Below are 16,625 nucleotides of genomic sequence, written 5' to 3' on the forward strand. Positions count from 1 at the left end.
AAATCTCAAATGCAATCCTGAAGAAATAATTTTCGCTGAGAATGCGGGAGAAACGTGGCAGGTCTAGAAACACGTGTGGAGAATGAAACAGAATTAATGTTTCGAGTCCATTACTACTTTTTCAGAAGACTGTTTGTTTCAGAGGTCCAAAATTCTGAATATAATATTTCAGAAATCATTTTCGCCCTTACTAATCCGTGTATCAAAACTAAAATTTAGCTGTGAACAGTGATGGCACCTTTGAACCGCACGGACGATGGAGCTCTAAACTCGAAACAAAAATGGTTGGTATGCAGTGCCATCAACATTAAATAGTAGCCCACCTCCACAGACATCACCAAGGCAACCCAGCCTCTTCCAGCACTTTCCTTCCTCCCGATACCCCCAAGCAACAAGACATTTGCCGCGTGGTATACCGGGAGTTGTAGGCCGTGGCGCGGGCTTTTCATATGGAAAGACTACATGACCCAGCATGCCGCGTGTACTGCACATGCGCCGCCGGCGGTGTCTCGTGAGCTTGCGGTGACCGGAAGGAAGTTGAAGTGCGCTCCGCTAATTTTGAACGACTAACGGTACATAAGGTAACTGAATAAAACCCAAGGACTGCAGCTTTAACCCGTAGCGTGTAAGTAAAAAGAAAATTTACGTTTGTCTTTAATGTATGTGGTTGACTTGGCAATTAAAGATCACCTGATGTGATGGAAACCTTTTCTTCGCCCACCGCTCGGAATTAAATGTAGAGCTCCGCACAGATGCGAACAAACCTGATGTGTGCTTATTAAATTTTCTGTTTTTACTCCATATTAAATCGCGAGAGCTTTGGAGGGAATTGAATTGGTTTTTTTTTAAATGGGCATCGGGATGGCTCTCTTCTGGAAACAGTTAAGAACATAGAATAGTTAAAAAGTTAAAAATAACAACACCAGGTTATAGTCCAACAGGTTTAATTGGAAACACTAACATTCGGAATGCTGCTCCTTCATCGGGTGGTTGTTAGAAGAGTATAGCACGGTCTTTCAGCACTCGATGTTGTGCCGACCTTTTATCCTACTCTAAGATCAAACTAACCAACGTCCCCTCCGTTTTACTTACATCCATATGTCTATCCGAGAGTCGCTTAAATGTTCCTAATGTATCTGACTCCACTACTACCGCTGGCAGTGCATTCCATGTATTCACCACTCTGTGTAAAGAACCTACCTCTGACATCTCCCCTAAACCTTCCTCCAATCATCTTAAAGTTATGCACCCTTGTAATAGCCATTTCCGCCCTGGGAAAAAGAAATCTCTAGCTATCCACACAATACAGAGGAAACTCAATTATCCAAACAAGATGGGCTGGCAGTATTTTGTTAGGCTAATTGATTCAATACCTCTCCTCTGGGACTCAGAGTTTTCTGTAGTTTCCTTTTTTCTCGTTCTGCCTGCCATGCTCCCCCTCTCTGCCTCCGGGTAAGGGACTACAGCATTGCTGAAGCCCTTCCCTGCCGCTGCTTCACGTCAATGGGATTGACAGAGTGAGTACTTGCTATGCTTGCTCCCTATTCTGGAGACAGTGCCTGGGCCCCCATCGATGTCCGCAGTATTTCAGTAAGCTGAATTCACTTTTAATCATTGTAAACAAAAGACGCGATCAGTAATAGTGATAATGTTTTTTATCAGGACCTTGAGATCTTATTCAGATAATCTGAAATTCAGATAATGATATTTGGATAATTGAGGTTCCTCTGTATATGCCTCTCATCAACTTGTATACCTCTATCAAGTCACCTCTCACTCTTCCTCACTCCATTGAGAAAAGCTCGAGCTCCCTCAAACTTTCTTCATAAGACATGCCCTCTAGTCCACGCAGCATCTTGGCAAATCTCCGCTGCACCCCTCTAAAGCTTCTACATCCTTCCTATAATGAGGTGACCAGAACTGAACACAATATTCCAAGTGTGATATAACCACGGCTTTTCAGAGTTGCAGCATAACCTCGCAGCTCTTTACTCAGTCTCAATAATGAATACCAACACACCATATGCCTTCTTAACAACCCTATCAACTTGGGTGGCAACTTTGTGGGATCTATGGATGTGGACCCCAAGATCTTTCTGTTCCTCCACACTGCCAAGAATCCTGCTTTAACCTTGTATTCAAATTCGACCTTCCAAAATAAATCAGTTCAGGCTTTTCCAGGTTCAACTCCATGTGTCAGTAATCAGCCAGTTCTGCATCCTGTCAATGTCCAGTTGCAACCTACAACGGCCCTCCACACTATCCACAACTCCACCAGCCTTTGTATCATCGGCAAATGTACCAACCCACCCTTCTATTTCCTCATCCAAGTCATTTATAAAAATCACAAAGAGCAGAGGTCCCAGAACAGATCCCTGCTGAACACCACTGATCACCAAGGTCCAGGCTGAATATTTTCCATCTATTACTACCCTCTGTGTTATATGGGCCAGCCAATTCTGTATCCAGACAGCCAGATGTCCCAGTATACCATGCCTCGTTACTTTCTGAATGAGCCTACCATGGCAAACCTACAGTTGAGGCCATAAGAGCCACATATTTAGGGAATGATCAGAGATTTTTAGCTTTTGGGAAGGACTACAATACTTGCTCCTCATATTTGTGAAAGCTGATTATGCTGCTATCATCAATCTTAGGAAAACTCACTGTGAAAACTGATACTTGTAATTTAGATTTGTGGGTTAACATTATATATTCTAATGTATAAAAAAATTCTAGTTGCAACGTAATTTCTCAGTCCAGCTCTGCATCCTGTCAATGTCCCGTTGCAACCTACAACAACCCTCCACACGATCCACAACACCACCAGCCTGGGCCAGACCACACAAAAACCAAGCGAGACAGAACAACAGTGCTTCGTGGAAGTCGCACTGATGATGTTACCCAGTATGGTAATGAAATGTCTGCATGTTAGCCCAGCAGTTCAGCGAGCTAACCAACTCCCTCAAACACAACCTGAGCTACAGATCTTCATGAAAACCTTTAAAGTAACAGCTTTATTTTAAAATAAAGGGGAAGTCCAGGAATTACAGGCCAGTCAGTTTAAATTCAGTGGTGTTGTATGTTAATGATCTACATGTTGGTGTACAGGGACAAATTTCAGATTTGTTGATGATACAAAACCTGGAAGTATTGTAAGCTGTGATGAGTCATAGAGTCACACAGCACGGAAACAGACCCTTATCTGCCAACTCCATCAAAATGAGTAAACTGGTGAAATCCACATTGATCCCGTGTGTTTGGAGGGTCCCAAGGCAGAAGATGAGGCATTCTTCCTCTAGGCATCTGGTGGTTAGGGTTTGAACGCCAACCTGCAGAATGTTTCAGAACATCTCTGGGACACACGCACTAAACATCCCCACTGCCTTATGGCCAAACACTTTAACTCCCCCAAAGATGTGCAAGTCCTGGGCCTCCTTCACCACCAAAGCATAACCACCTGACACCTGGAGGAAGAATGCTTCATCTTGCGCCTTTGTGTTAGCTTCTTTTTCTTGAGATTCTTACACACTTGATGCAACTGCAATATGCCAACTTCTGTGAACTGCCAAAATTTATTAAGCAAGTACAAGGTTTGGAGGAACCCTTAACACTGTTACAATGCTTACGGAGCCGTGTCAAGAGATCTCCCTGAACAAAGAGACCAGTTCTTCCTTGATACAAGATTTCACATCAGTAATGCCCACAAGACAACCCCCTCCCCCCCCAGCCACTCCCCATAATCACATGCCACTCAAAACACAATGTGATTTGATTGTTTGTGGAAATAATGAGATATAGATCAGTCCTTAACCTGGGAAATTTATCAACTGGCATTTTATACTAAATAATCCTGTTTTTATGACCTGGGCACAATCAATGCAAAAGTTTTGGTAAATTTCTATGAATCTGCACATCTTGTAGGTAATGAGACTGAGGTAGCATGCCAAGAAATTAATATACCAACAACATGTGATGTCAGGAAAAAGTGTATCACCGCCATGTTCAGCCTAAAAGCTGGTAAATTAAAATAATTACATTTGACAAGAGGTAACTGGGTGAATTATATACGGGTGGCACAGTGGTTAGCGCTGCTGCCTCACAGCGCCAGAGACCTAGATTCAATTCCTGCCTCAGGCAACTGTCTGTGTGGAGCTTGCACATTCTCCCAGTGTCTGCGTGGGTTTCCTCCGGGTGCTCCGGTTTCCTCCCAGAGTCCAAAAAAAAATGTGCGGGCTAGGTGAATTGGCCATGCTAAATTGCCCATAGTGTTAGGTGAAGGGGTAAATGTAGGGAATGTGTCTGGGTGGGTTGCTCTTCAGAGGGTCGGTGTGGACTTGTTGGTCCGAAGGGCCTGTTTCCACACTGTAAGTAATCTAATCTAAAGTAAACTTGAATGAGTCTGTGGAAAGTAATGTAACAGCAAGTTTTATTGTGTGATGACCACAGGACAGATACTAAGTTATGTCTCAAATAATGAAGTAGGTGAATTACTAACAGTATTCTTGGTAATCTGATGCTCTGTTTACTTTCAACACTCAAATCCTCTGAGACAAAATTGTCTTGATTGTACAGATTTTTAAAAATTTCCCTAGTCTGATTGTTATAGAGTTATACAGACCCTTCAGTCCAACTCATTCACACCAACCAGACATCCCAATCAGACCAAGTCCCCTTTGCCAGCACTTTGCCCATACGCTTCTACCACTTCCTCAGGCAGGCTCTCCCTATAACTCAAACCTGGCAACATCCCTGTAAATCTTTTCTGCACCCCTCAAGTTTAAAAACATCTTTCCTTCAGAAGGGAAACTAGAATTGAACACAGTATTCTAAAAGTGGCCTCCTGTAAAGCTGTAACATGACATTCCAACTCCTATACTCAATGTTCTGACTAATGAAGGCAAGTGTGCCAAATGCCCCCCTCCGCTCATCCATCTGCATTGTATGGAGACGCTAAATAGGCTGGAGCTTTTTGCCTTCTGATTCTACTTTCAAGGAGCTATGCACCTGCACCCCTTGGTCTCTTTGCTTCACAACACTCCTAACTGTATAAGTCCTACCCTGGTTTGCTGTTTCAAAATGCATTTATCTAAATGAAACTCCATTTGCCACTCCTCCACCCATTGTCCCATCTGATCAAGGTCCCATTGTATGTTGAGATAAACATCTTCACAGTCCACCACACCACCTATTTTTGTGTCATCTGCAAACTTACTAACCAACTGTGTATATTCCCATCCAAATCCTTTACGTAAATGACAAAAAGCAGTTGACCTGTTAAAGTACAGATTTGAGATGGCCCTGGGAATCTGTTATGGACTCAGACCTGTAAGCCTCTCTCTTGGTTCATCCCGGAGATCTTTTGAAGTCTGGAATAAAAAAACCTCTTCCAGACATATTAGTTTAATTTTAGTCATCCCCTTTATTTACCAATAACATCACTGTTACAACATAACACTGATACCTATAAGCTAAACTAAATAGGTTCTAATAACCTAGGAGAAGAGGGTACTAGCTCTTCAAGTGCCCCAGCAGGCTACTCTGATGTATTGATACAAAAGTTTACAAAAACATTGCATGTTCTTAATTATACAGGTAACAGTGAAAGACAATAATTCATAAGGAAGAAAAGTTAATTGACAGGTCTGTGTTCGCTTGACTAATCACTCTTACAGGCCCTAAGTCATTCATCAGGTGGGAAAAACATACCCAGACGAGTTAGGTGCCTGCTAGCGAGATAAACTCCTATCATAAAGAGGTATCAGTCTGAGCTAATTGGTAACCTTGCACAGCTCATATGTCAGATACAATTGTTTTACAAAATGGCTTCATAGCAAGGAGGGCAAACTTTTGACCATAAAATGGTTTCCCGACACATTGTGCCAGAATCTCTTCAATGTTAGACCGAGAATAATTTCTAAGCTAGGAGCAGACTCCTGCTTTTTAAACATTGAACCATTCTGTACCTGAGGCTGAGATGTTACTGTAAGGTTGATTCATTAGTCTTCAAATTAAACATGCTTTTTTTTCAGGGTTGTGATTCAAATTCAAATAAGACATAAGATCTGATTAGTTATAATTGACAGTGGGGCAGTCTGTAAAGTCTGTAGAGTGGTGTGCAAGAACAGCGAGTAAGTTAAAGCTTCGTCAATATTACCTTTTACAGTATTTGTATTTAACAACCGTTAGTGGCTACTCAGTGAAATCATAAAGTCTCAAAAATGCAATTAAGTTCAATCCATAGCAGGTAAGCACTAAGAGTTGATTTTCTACTGGCTTCAGCAACCTCAGCGCTAAAATGGTCTCTCTCTCTTTAGTGTCTTTTTGAACTCTCAAGTCAGGGTCTTGTAACAGCAAAGATGTTTATCTCTCTGTGTCTGTCAAGCTTGCAAGGGTAATAAGAATCCATTAAAATTGACAGGACCTGACGGTCAATTACAAGGCTTTTGATAGTACTGAGTTTCGTTTCAGGGTCAGAATCAAACACTTTTATTAATCTCACAAGGAACAGCCGTGAATGTTATCACTTGGTGTCTTGTTTACACAGATTCACTGAAGTTAAGGCAAATGTTCTTAATTGCCTTAGAGCACCTTGTTATCACTCGGTGAGCACAGATGTTTTTATCTTCTGCATTCCTTGAGTTCCCCCTTTTTCTGAGCCTTCCTGTCTGTCTATTTTCTAATTGCAGCAAGTGTGTTCTATAAATCAGCATTACATTTTAGACTAAATGTTTAAAGACAAGTTTTAAGGCTATGGACCCTTCTCAGGCCTAGCACTGAGCCTTGTGGCACACTGGTCACAGGCCTCCTGTCTGAAAAGCAACCTTCCACCACCACCCTCTGTTTTCCACCTTCGAGCCAGTTCTGTGTCCTAGTTCTCCCTGTATTCCATGTGGCCTAACCTTGCTAACTAGCCTATCAAGAGGAACTTTTGTCGATCGCTTTGTTGGAGTCTATATAGACAATGTCTACTACTCTGCCTCATTTATCTTCTTCGTCACCTCATCAAAAAAACTCAGTTCAGTTAGTGAGGCACAATTTCCCATGCACAAAGTTATGTTGACTATCCCTAATCAGTCCTTGCCTTTCCAACTGCATGTAAATCTTGTTCCTCAGAATCCCCTCCAGCAACTTATCCACCTCTGTTGTAGGGCTCACTGGTCTATAGTTCCCTGAATTTTCCTTACAGTCCTTCTTAAATGTTGGCACCACGTTAGCTAACTTCCAATCTTCTAACACTTTGCCCACGGCTGTTGAGGATATAAGTATCTTAGCAAGGAGCCTTGTAATTTCTTCCCTGTTTCCCACAAAGTTCTGGGAAACACCTGATTAGGTGCTGAAAATTAAACTACCTTTTATTTGTTTTAAGACTTCCTGCCCCTCCTCTTCTGTAATATGAACTCTATTCAAATCCATTATTTCCTCAGCTTCCCTCGTTTCCATGTGCTTCTCCACAGTAAATACTGATGCAAAATATTTGTTCAGTGTCTCACCCATCTCCTGTGGTTCCACACATTGATGACCACATTGATCTTTAAGGGATCCTATTCTCTCCGTTGTTACCCTTAATGTATTTGTATACTTTAAAATTTATACCCAAAATGCTAATTTCCTTCAAAGACAAAGGACCAGGTTAATATAGATTAAATAACCTGTTTACAGTTTCTTCTGTCTCTTTTAAAACATTTTCGCGAAGGACAGCATTCCCCTTGATTCTAGTCATTTTTAAAGCTTATTTAGCCATATATTTATAAGTCCCTTAAAATGTTATATCTTTAACATTATCCTTCCGTAAAGGTCTGTCCATTGTACAGGCCATGTGTTGAATTAGGCAACAAAAGTCTTGTGGAGGTCTCGAAGGGTTTTATTGTAAATATATAGTTTAGCCCAAACACCTTTCTCTGTAGCAAAGCCAACTTCTACTGGGGAATAAGGTAGCTTGTTTTCTTTTAGTCAACATGTTCAAACATTTCATAGAACCCCTAATGGGCTATCAGGTCTGCACCAACCTGTGTGTGTGTGGCGCAAAGGGGTGGTGGGGAGGTGTGTGTGTGTGTGTGTGTGTGTGTGTGTGTGTGTGTGTGTGGCGCAAAGGGGTGGTGGGGAGGTGTGTGTGTGTGTGTGTGTGTGTATGGCGCAAAGGGGTGGTGGGGAGGTGTGTGTGTGTGTGTGTGTGTGTGTATAAAGGGGTTTAAGTCTGTGAGAGGATGTGTGGGAGAGAGGGTCTGAGTGTGTGTGAGGTGTGTGTGTGTGTATAGTGCAATGGGATCACCTGTAGTGCGGTTCATCTGAGGTTTGGTGGTGCCTGCAGCACTTTATCAATGAGGATGAGCACCTTGCTAAGACCTTTCCCACGCCTCCAGATCTTGCCTTTAAACAGCCACTAAACCCCAAACAGATCATTGTTCATAGCAAACTGCCCGGCTTTCAGGACAATACCGTACAACCTTGTCATGGTAGACGCTGCAAGACGTGTCAGAGTGTCGATGTGGATACCACCATTACGCATGGGTACATCTCCTACAATGTACGTGGCAGGTACCCATGCGATTCAGCCAACGTTGTCTATTTCATATGCTGTAGGCAAGGATGCTCTGAGGCATGGTACATTGGCGAGACCAAACAGAAGCTACGTCAATGGATGAACGGCCACCGCAGAACAAACAACAGGACTGTTTCCTCCCAGTCGGAGAACACTTCAGCGGTTTAGGACATTTGACCTCAGACCTTTGGGTGACCATCCTCCAAGGCGGACTTCAGGACAGACAGCAACAAAAAGTGGCCGGGCAGAGGCCGATAGCAAAGTTCCATACCCATGGGGGTGACCTGAACCGGGACCTTGGGTTCATGTCACACTACAGGTGACCCCATTGCACTATACACTCACACATACAGATTGGTATGACTGGTCAGCGCAACATCAAGGGCCGAAGGGCCTGTACTGCTCTGTAATAATCTATGTTCATTCTCACACTCACCCTCTCACAGACAAAAACCCCTTTAAACTCACACACACCCTCTCACACACTCATACCTCCCCCCCCCCCCCACACACACACACACACACACACACACACACACGTTTGTGGGTGAATTTGTACTTGCAGAATTAGATTTTACTTTGCTCAAAAACTGCATGAATCCATGATTTGGAGATGCCGGTGTTGGACTGGGGTGTACAAAGTTAAAAATCACACAACACCAGGTTATAGTCCAACAGGTTTAATTGGAAGCACACTAGCTTTCAAAGCGACGCTTCTTCATCAGGTGAAAAATTGATTGTCTGTTTCAATGTATAATTTCAGTTATATTGCACTGTAAATTTTTGCTATAAATTCTGTGTTACGATCAAGCCCTCCACTATCACCTGATGAAGGAGTGTCGCTCTGAAAGCTAGTGTGCTTCCAGTTAAACCTGTTGGACTATAATCTAGTGTTGTGTGATTTTTAACTTTGTACACCCCAGTCCAACACCGGCATCTCCAAATCAGGTTTAATTGGAAGCACACTAACTTTCGGAGCATTGCTCTTTCATCAGCTGGTAGCGGAGGGCTCAATCCTAACATACAGAATTTATAGCAAAAATTTACAGTGTGATATAACTGAAATTATACATTGAAAAATAGATTGTCTGTTAAGCCTTTCACCTGTTAGAATACCGTGATAGTTTCACCTCTTTCATGTGTAAATCACAAAACCTTTTTTTAAAAAGTTGCATTCTCGAGTTAGCTGTTAACAATGGGTGTTAGCTAGACAATATGTTGAAGATGTTAGCCCCCTGTGTTCTCTGTCTATGCCATGATGTTTAGATTGATTCTAATCTAAAAAGTGAGATAATGGAGTTTTACATGAATTCATGCAGTTTTTGAGCAAAGTACAACGTAACCCTGCAAGTACAAATTCACCCCACAAAATATATGTGTGCATGTGGTTCTTTGTCAGTCTGTGTATCTGTCTGGGTTGGGGGTTGAGTGTGAGGAAGTGTATGTGTGTGTGTGTAGTGAGTGCAGAGTGTCTTAAGTCTGTGAGGGGGTGCATGTGGGAGTGTGTGTCTGTGTGTGCACGCCTGTATGTGTCTGTGTGTAGGAGTATCTGTGTGTGTATAGTGCAATGGTGGTCACCTGTAATGTGACATGAACCCAAGGTCCCGGTTGAGGCCCTCCCTATGGGTACCACAGCTAGCTATCAGCCTCTGCTCGGCCACTTTTCGCTGCTGTCTGGCCCGGAGTCTGCCTTGGAGGATGGTCACCCGAAGGTCCGAGGTCGAATGTCCTGGACCACTGAAGTGTTCCCCAACTGGGAGGAACACTCCTGTCTGTTGATTGTTGTGCTGTGCCCATTCATCCGTTGTCGTAGCCTTTGCTCGGTTTCCCCAATGTACCATGCCTCCGGACATCCTTGCCTGCAACATATAAGATATAAACATTGGCTGAGTCACATGAGTACCTGCCACGTACAAGGTGGGAGCTGTCCCCACGCACAATGATGGTATCTATGTCCGCACTGACACATCTTGCAGCGCCTACCATGACAGGGTTGTATGGAGTTGTCCAAAGAGCCAGGCAGCTTGCTACGAACAATGATCTGTTTGAGGTTTGGCGGTTGTTTAAAGGCAAGTAGTGGAGGTGTGGGGAAGGTCTTGGTGAGGTGCTCATCCTCATTGATAATGTGTTGCAGGTCACGGAGAACATGGCGTAATTTTTCAGCTCCTGAGAAATACTGAACAATGAAGGGTACCCTGTTGGTTGCAGCACGTGTCTGTCTCCTGAGGAGGTCATTACGGTTCCTTGCTGTGGCACGTTGGAACTGGCAGTCGATGAGTTGGGCATTGTACCCTGTTCTTGTGAGGGCATCCCTGAGTACTTCCAGGTGCCCGTCACATTCCTCCTCACCTGAACAGATCCGGTGTACGCGTAAGGCTTGTCCATAGGGGATGGCTGTTTTAATATGTTTTGGGTGGAAGCTGGAGATGTGTAGCATTGTGAGGTTGTCTGTGGGTTTGTGGTAGAGTGTGGTGCTGAGGTGTCCATCCTTAATGGAGATGCATGTGTTCAAGAATGAGACAGATAGTCGAGAGTGGCCCATGGTGAGTTTGATGGTGGGATGAAACTTGATGTCACTGTGTAGTTTTATCAGTGACTCCTCGCCATGGGTCCAGAGGAAGAAAATGTCATCAATGTACCTGGTGTATAATGTTGGTTGGAGATCCTGCATAGAGAAGAAGTCTTGTTCGAACCTGTGCATAAAAATGTTGGCATATTGGGGTGCAAATCTGGTCCCCATGGCTGTTCCGTGTGTCTGGATGAAGAACTGGTTGTCAAAGGTGAAGATATTGTGATCAAGGATAAAGGGGATGATGTTTGGAGATTGCAGTTGTTGGTGTTGAGTACTGAGGCTGTTGCCGCGATGCCATCATTGTGGGGGATGCTGGTGTAGAGTGCGGAAATGTCCATTGTGACGAGGAATGTTCCCGGTTCGACTAGTCCGTGGGTGTTGAGTTTCTGTAAGAAATCCGTAGTGTCACGACAGAAGCTGGAGATCCCATGTACAATAGGTTTCAAGATGCCTTCAACATAGCCGGAGAGATTCTCATATAGGGTCCCATTGCCTGACGCGATGGGACGTCCTGGTGTGTTGGCTTTGTGTACCTTTGGAAGGCAGTAGAAGTTGCTTACACGAGAAGTACATGGGATGAGGGCGCGTAGGAACTCTGAAGGACTGGATCCAAAGTTCTGATCAATGTGTTTAATTCACGGGTGTGTCCTTTGGTCGGATCAGGTGGTAGTTGCCTGTAGTGTTCCTGGTTGTTCAGTTGTCGGTACACTTCCTTGCAGTAATCTGTTCTATTCTGAATGACAATGGCACCTCCTTTATCTGCTGGTTTGATGACAATGTTGTGATTGGTTTTGAGAGCCGAGATGGCATTGCATTGTGAACGGGTGATGTTTTGCTCTACCTTGTGGATATGGCTGATGAATATGGCATTTATGTATTTCCTGACGGTTTGAGCATATATGTCAATCCCAGGGCAGCAGCCCTTCGGTGGGGTCCAAGTTGACACCTTTGGTCACTTCACTACAGATCCCTGTGATGACTGTTCGAGTTCATCAGTGGGCTCATTGGGATCACTCCTGGCAACTTGAAAGAATTCCCGGAGACTCATTTGTCTGATGAACTCCTTTGTGTCTGCTGCCAGAACCAACGGGTCCATTTTGGCGGTGGGGCAGAAGATCCCCTACTCAGGACTTCAATCTCTTCCAGTCGAAGGTTGATAATAGACTTCCCCTCAGTGATAATGTTGTCTACTGTGGTTCCAGAGGGGCTTTGCTATTACTAATGAGAATGCCAAGTTTTTCCAGTTTTTTTGTTCTTGGCGTGCATGTACGTGGTGTAGTTTTGTTGCCTTGTCTGTTTGGCAATGTCGTGTAATTGTACTGATGTATCCTGAGTGTAGGCTGAGAGTGTGGACTCCATCTGAATTTCAAGGTTGTGGCGCCTGCTGTAGAGTTGGATGCATGAGATGATTGAGGAGTTTGCGAGAGGTGCGGTGGCAAAGTCTCTCTGCGTAGTCTGTGTTGTAGGTCGACTTAAGTGGGTTCGTGATCCGTAATCCTTTTGGGATCTTTCCTGCTTGCCTGCATTCCTGTAGAAACTTGATGTCTGTGTCGATGGGTTCATGTCACATTTACAGGTGACCACCATTGCACTATATACACACAGATACTTCTACACACACGGACGGACACATACAGACACCCACACACACCCTTACAGACACATGCACCCCCTCACAGACTTAAGACACTCTGCACTCACTACACACACACATACACTTTCTCACACTCACAACCCCCAACCCAGACAGACAGAGACACACACACACACACATGCAAAGGCCCACATATATTTTGTGGGGTGAATTTGTAATTGCAAGGTTACGTTGTACTTTGCTCAAAAACTGTATGAATTCATGTAAAACTCCGTTATCTCACTTTTTAGATTAGAATCAATCTAAACATCATGGCATAGACAGAGAACACAGGGGGCTAACACCTTCAACATCTTGTCTAGCTATCACCATTGTTAACAGCTAACCCGAGAATGCAACTTTTTAAAAAAAAGGTTTTGTGATTTACACATGAAAGAAGTGAAACTATCACAGTATTTTAACAGATGAAAGGCTTAATAGACAATCAATTTTTCAATGTATAATTTCAGTTATATCACACTGTAAAGTTTTGCTATAAATTCTGTGTGTTAGGATTGAGCCCTCCACTATCAGCTGATGAAAGAGCGATGCTCCAAAAGCTAGTGTGCTTCCAGTTAAACCTGTTGGACTATAACCTGGTGTTGTGTGATTTTTAACTTGATACCAACATGGTCATTCTAAAAGATGAGAGACTTAACAAACCATTCGGGTCTTTTTCAATATATAATTTCAGTTACATCATACTGGGAACTTTTGCTATAAATTCTGTGTCTTACAATCTTACTCTCCACACTCACCTGATGAAGGAGCAGGGCTCCGAAAGCTAGCGCTTCCAAATAAACCTGTTGGACTATAACCTGGTGTTGTGTGATTTCTAACTTTGTACATCCCAGTCCAACACTAGCGTCTCCAAATCAGAGCATACATGTCTACAGGAAGAGGGACTTGAACCTGGGTTTCCTGACTCAAAAGCGGGGACATTACCATTTCATTACGAAAGCCCCCCAGAGCCCAGCTTGTAAATACAAAGTCCCCTGAACATCATTTGCTGTCAATCAACTTGAGCTGTTCTGGTTGGCATTAAAACAACCTGTAGCACTGTCAGATTCCCATAGTGTCAGTATCTACTTGTATTATTTTAAGTTTACAGTACATTTCTTTCAATCTACTGTAATCTGTCTGCCAATAAGTCATCAAAAGACAAACAAATATCATTCAATTAAGTTCACTATTAGCTAACGTTTTTCTGTGTCTTTCTAGAGTAGTGACAGTTGCAAGAAGTAGATTGTTCCATTTCTCAGTCACAGTCTACAATGTTGTGGACTTGATTATTAGATGCTCTAAAACTAAATCACAATACATATTTTGCTTTTGGTTTGTATTTGGGTTGAGCGCATTGAATATTAACTACCAACTCCAAAAAGTTATTTGTTGATTTAGATATTGTGCACGCTAAATGTCCATTAGAATATTCAAAATATTGTAAAACAACCTGTTTTCAAGGTAGTGTGAAAAGTAAATATTAAGTAGCTACCAAATGAGCAGTAATATAGAGCAGTAGCAAGATTATCTTCTACTTGAAGTCTTGTTAATTGTTGTCTGTTTGGGTGGTTTTATCATGTAAATTTGGTACCTTCCAAAATACTATTAATAATTAATGTTCTTATTTACTCTGCCCCTTTCCCTGTTGTTTTAACACTTAGATTCAGGTTAAAGTATAAAGGGCATTTGAAAAAATTACAGAACAAAGCCTTGATTTTACTGAGAGATAGTGGTTTTGAACTGTTTCTTCCTCATTGTTTTGTTGGGAGGAATTTGTAAAAGTGTCATATTTGGCATTATAATATTTCAGCTGTAAAAAAAAAATAAAATTGTTTTACACTAAACAAGCTTTTGGGACAGATTGCACTTGAGGATAATAAATGTTTAAATTCGCCATGTATTTATTTCCAAATTGGTTATTATACATCATTGTGGTAAAAACAATGACTGCAGATGCTGGAAACCAGATTCTGGATTAGTGGTGCTGGAAGAGCACAGCAGTTCAGGCAGCATCCAAGGAGCTTCAAAATCGACGTTTCAGGCAAAAGCCCTTCATCAGGAATAAAGGTGTCCTACCTGCCTATCTCCTTTTCCACCTATCCACTCCACCCTTTCCTCCCTGACCTATCACCTTCATCTCCTCCCCCACTCACCCATTGTACTCTATGCTACTTTCTCCCCACCCCCACCCTCCTCTAGCTTATCTCTCCACGCTTCAGGTTCACTGCCTTTATTCCTGATGAAGGGCTTTTGCCCGAAACGTCGATTTCAAAGCTCCTTGGATGCTGCCTGAACTGCTGTGTTCTTCCAGCACCACTAATCCAGAATATTATACATCATTGGCAAGGCAAAAGATAGGAACCAGTTCTTGTTAAAATCTTTGGCTTGATTTTTTTTCAAAAAAATTGGCACTGATGTCGGATTACTTAAAACACAACCAACACAAACAGATGATGTAGCAAAGTCTGAAATAAATCTGTTTTGCTAGGACACCTACATCAATTTTCAGGCTCTGAATTTACATAGAGGCAGTGTCAGTAACTTGCATTTATATAGCAACATTTATCAAAATATTGCAAAATATCTCAATGTACTTCAGAGGCAAAACCTGATAAAAATGGGTAGCAACTCAAAGAGGATGACATGAATCTAGATTTTGTGGTTAGCATGCAGCATCATAATGAACAGCAATTCTGGCATCTACATTTTTAAATTCACTGTTGGGATGTGGTCTTGGCAGACTGACCAGTATTTATTCCCTTCCCTAGTTGCCCTGAAAAGATGATCATGAACTGCCTTCTTGAACCACTGCAGTCAATTGTGGTAGGTAGACCCACAATTCCATTAGGAAGGCAATTCCAGGATTTTGATCTAATGACACTGAAGGAATGGCAGTATGCTTCCAATCAGGATGATGATGGCTTGAAGGGAAACTGGCAGGTGGGTGTTCTTTTATATCTGCTACCTTTGGCTTTCAAGATGGAATTAGTCAAGGATTTGGAAAGTGCTATCTTGAGGATCTTTGGTGAATTTCTGCATTGTACCTTGTAGATCATACACACTGTTTCTGAGCATTGGTGGTGGATGGAGTGAATGTTTGTGAATTTGGTGCCAGTTAAGCAGGCTGCTTTGTCCTGGATGGTGCCCAGCTTCTTGAGTTAAACCTGCACTCATCCAGGCAAGTGGGGAGTATTCCATCACACTCCTGACATGTTTCTTGTAGATTGATAGATTTTGTGGAGTCAGGAAGCGAATTATTCACTAATCTTTCAGGTTCTTGTAGCCATTAGTTATATGGCTAGTCCAATTCAATTTCTGGTCAATGGTAACCCCAAGGATATTGACAGTGCAGTATTCAGTGATGGTAATGCCATTGAATGTCAAGGGGCAATGGTTAGAATGTCTATTATTGGAAATTGTCATTGCCTGCCATTTGTGTGGTTTAATGGTTACTTGTCACATTTAACTGCAGAGAAAATGAGGTCTGCAGATGCTGGAGATCAGAGCTGAAAATGTGTTGCTGGAAAAGCGCAGCAGGTCAGGCAGCATCCAGGAAACAGGAGAATCGACATTTCGGGCATAAGCCCGAAAGAAGGGCTTTCGGAAAGAAGGGGTTTCCTGAAGAAGGGCTTATGCCCGAAACGTCGATTCTCCTGTTCCCTGGATGCTGCCTGACCTGCTGCGCTTTTCCAGCAACACATTTTCAGCACATTTAACTGCATTCCCAGTATTGTCCAGGTCTTGCTGTACTTGGACACGGACTTGGATCTGAAGAGTTGTAAATGAAGCTGAACATTGTGAAATAATTGATGAACATCCCACTTTGGGGCTTATGAAGGAAGGAGGTCATTGATAAAGCAGCTAAAAATGCTTGG

General features: G+C 42.7%; 1 protein-coding gene across 3 annotated transcripts in view; it reads left to right on the forward strand.

The window, feature by feature from the left end:
- The first annotated feature begins 517 nt into the window (after positions 1–517).
- scamp4 (secretory carrier membrane protein 4) overlaps positions 518–16,625 on the forward strand; it is a 44,413-nt gene continuing 28,305 nt past the window's right edge. The window contains exons 1-2 of one of the 3 annotated variants that reach the window (XM_043721209.2): positions 518–625; positions 15,519–15,690. The gene's annotated coding sequence lies outside the window, so the exon portion shown is untranslated. Of the gene's footprint in view, positions 626–6,547; positions 6,606–15,518; positions 15,691–16,625 lie in introns of all 3 variants that reach the window. The other 2 variants (XM_043721211.2, XM_043721208.2) reach the window with 2 other exon arrangements.

The sequence above is a fragment of the Chiloscyllium plagiosum genome, unplaced genomic scaffold (genome assembly GCF_037043375.1).
Source record: "Chiloscyllium plagiosum isolate Xiang-an unplaced genomic scaffold, Cpla_swu_hap1 HiC_scaffold_28, whole genome shotgun sequence".
NCBI lineage: Eukaryota > Metazoa > Chordata > Chondrichthyes > Orectolobiformes > Hemiscylliidae > Chiloscyllium > Chiloscyllium plagiosum.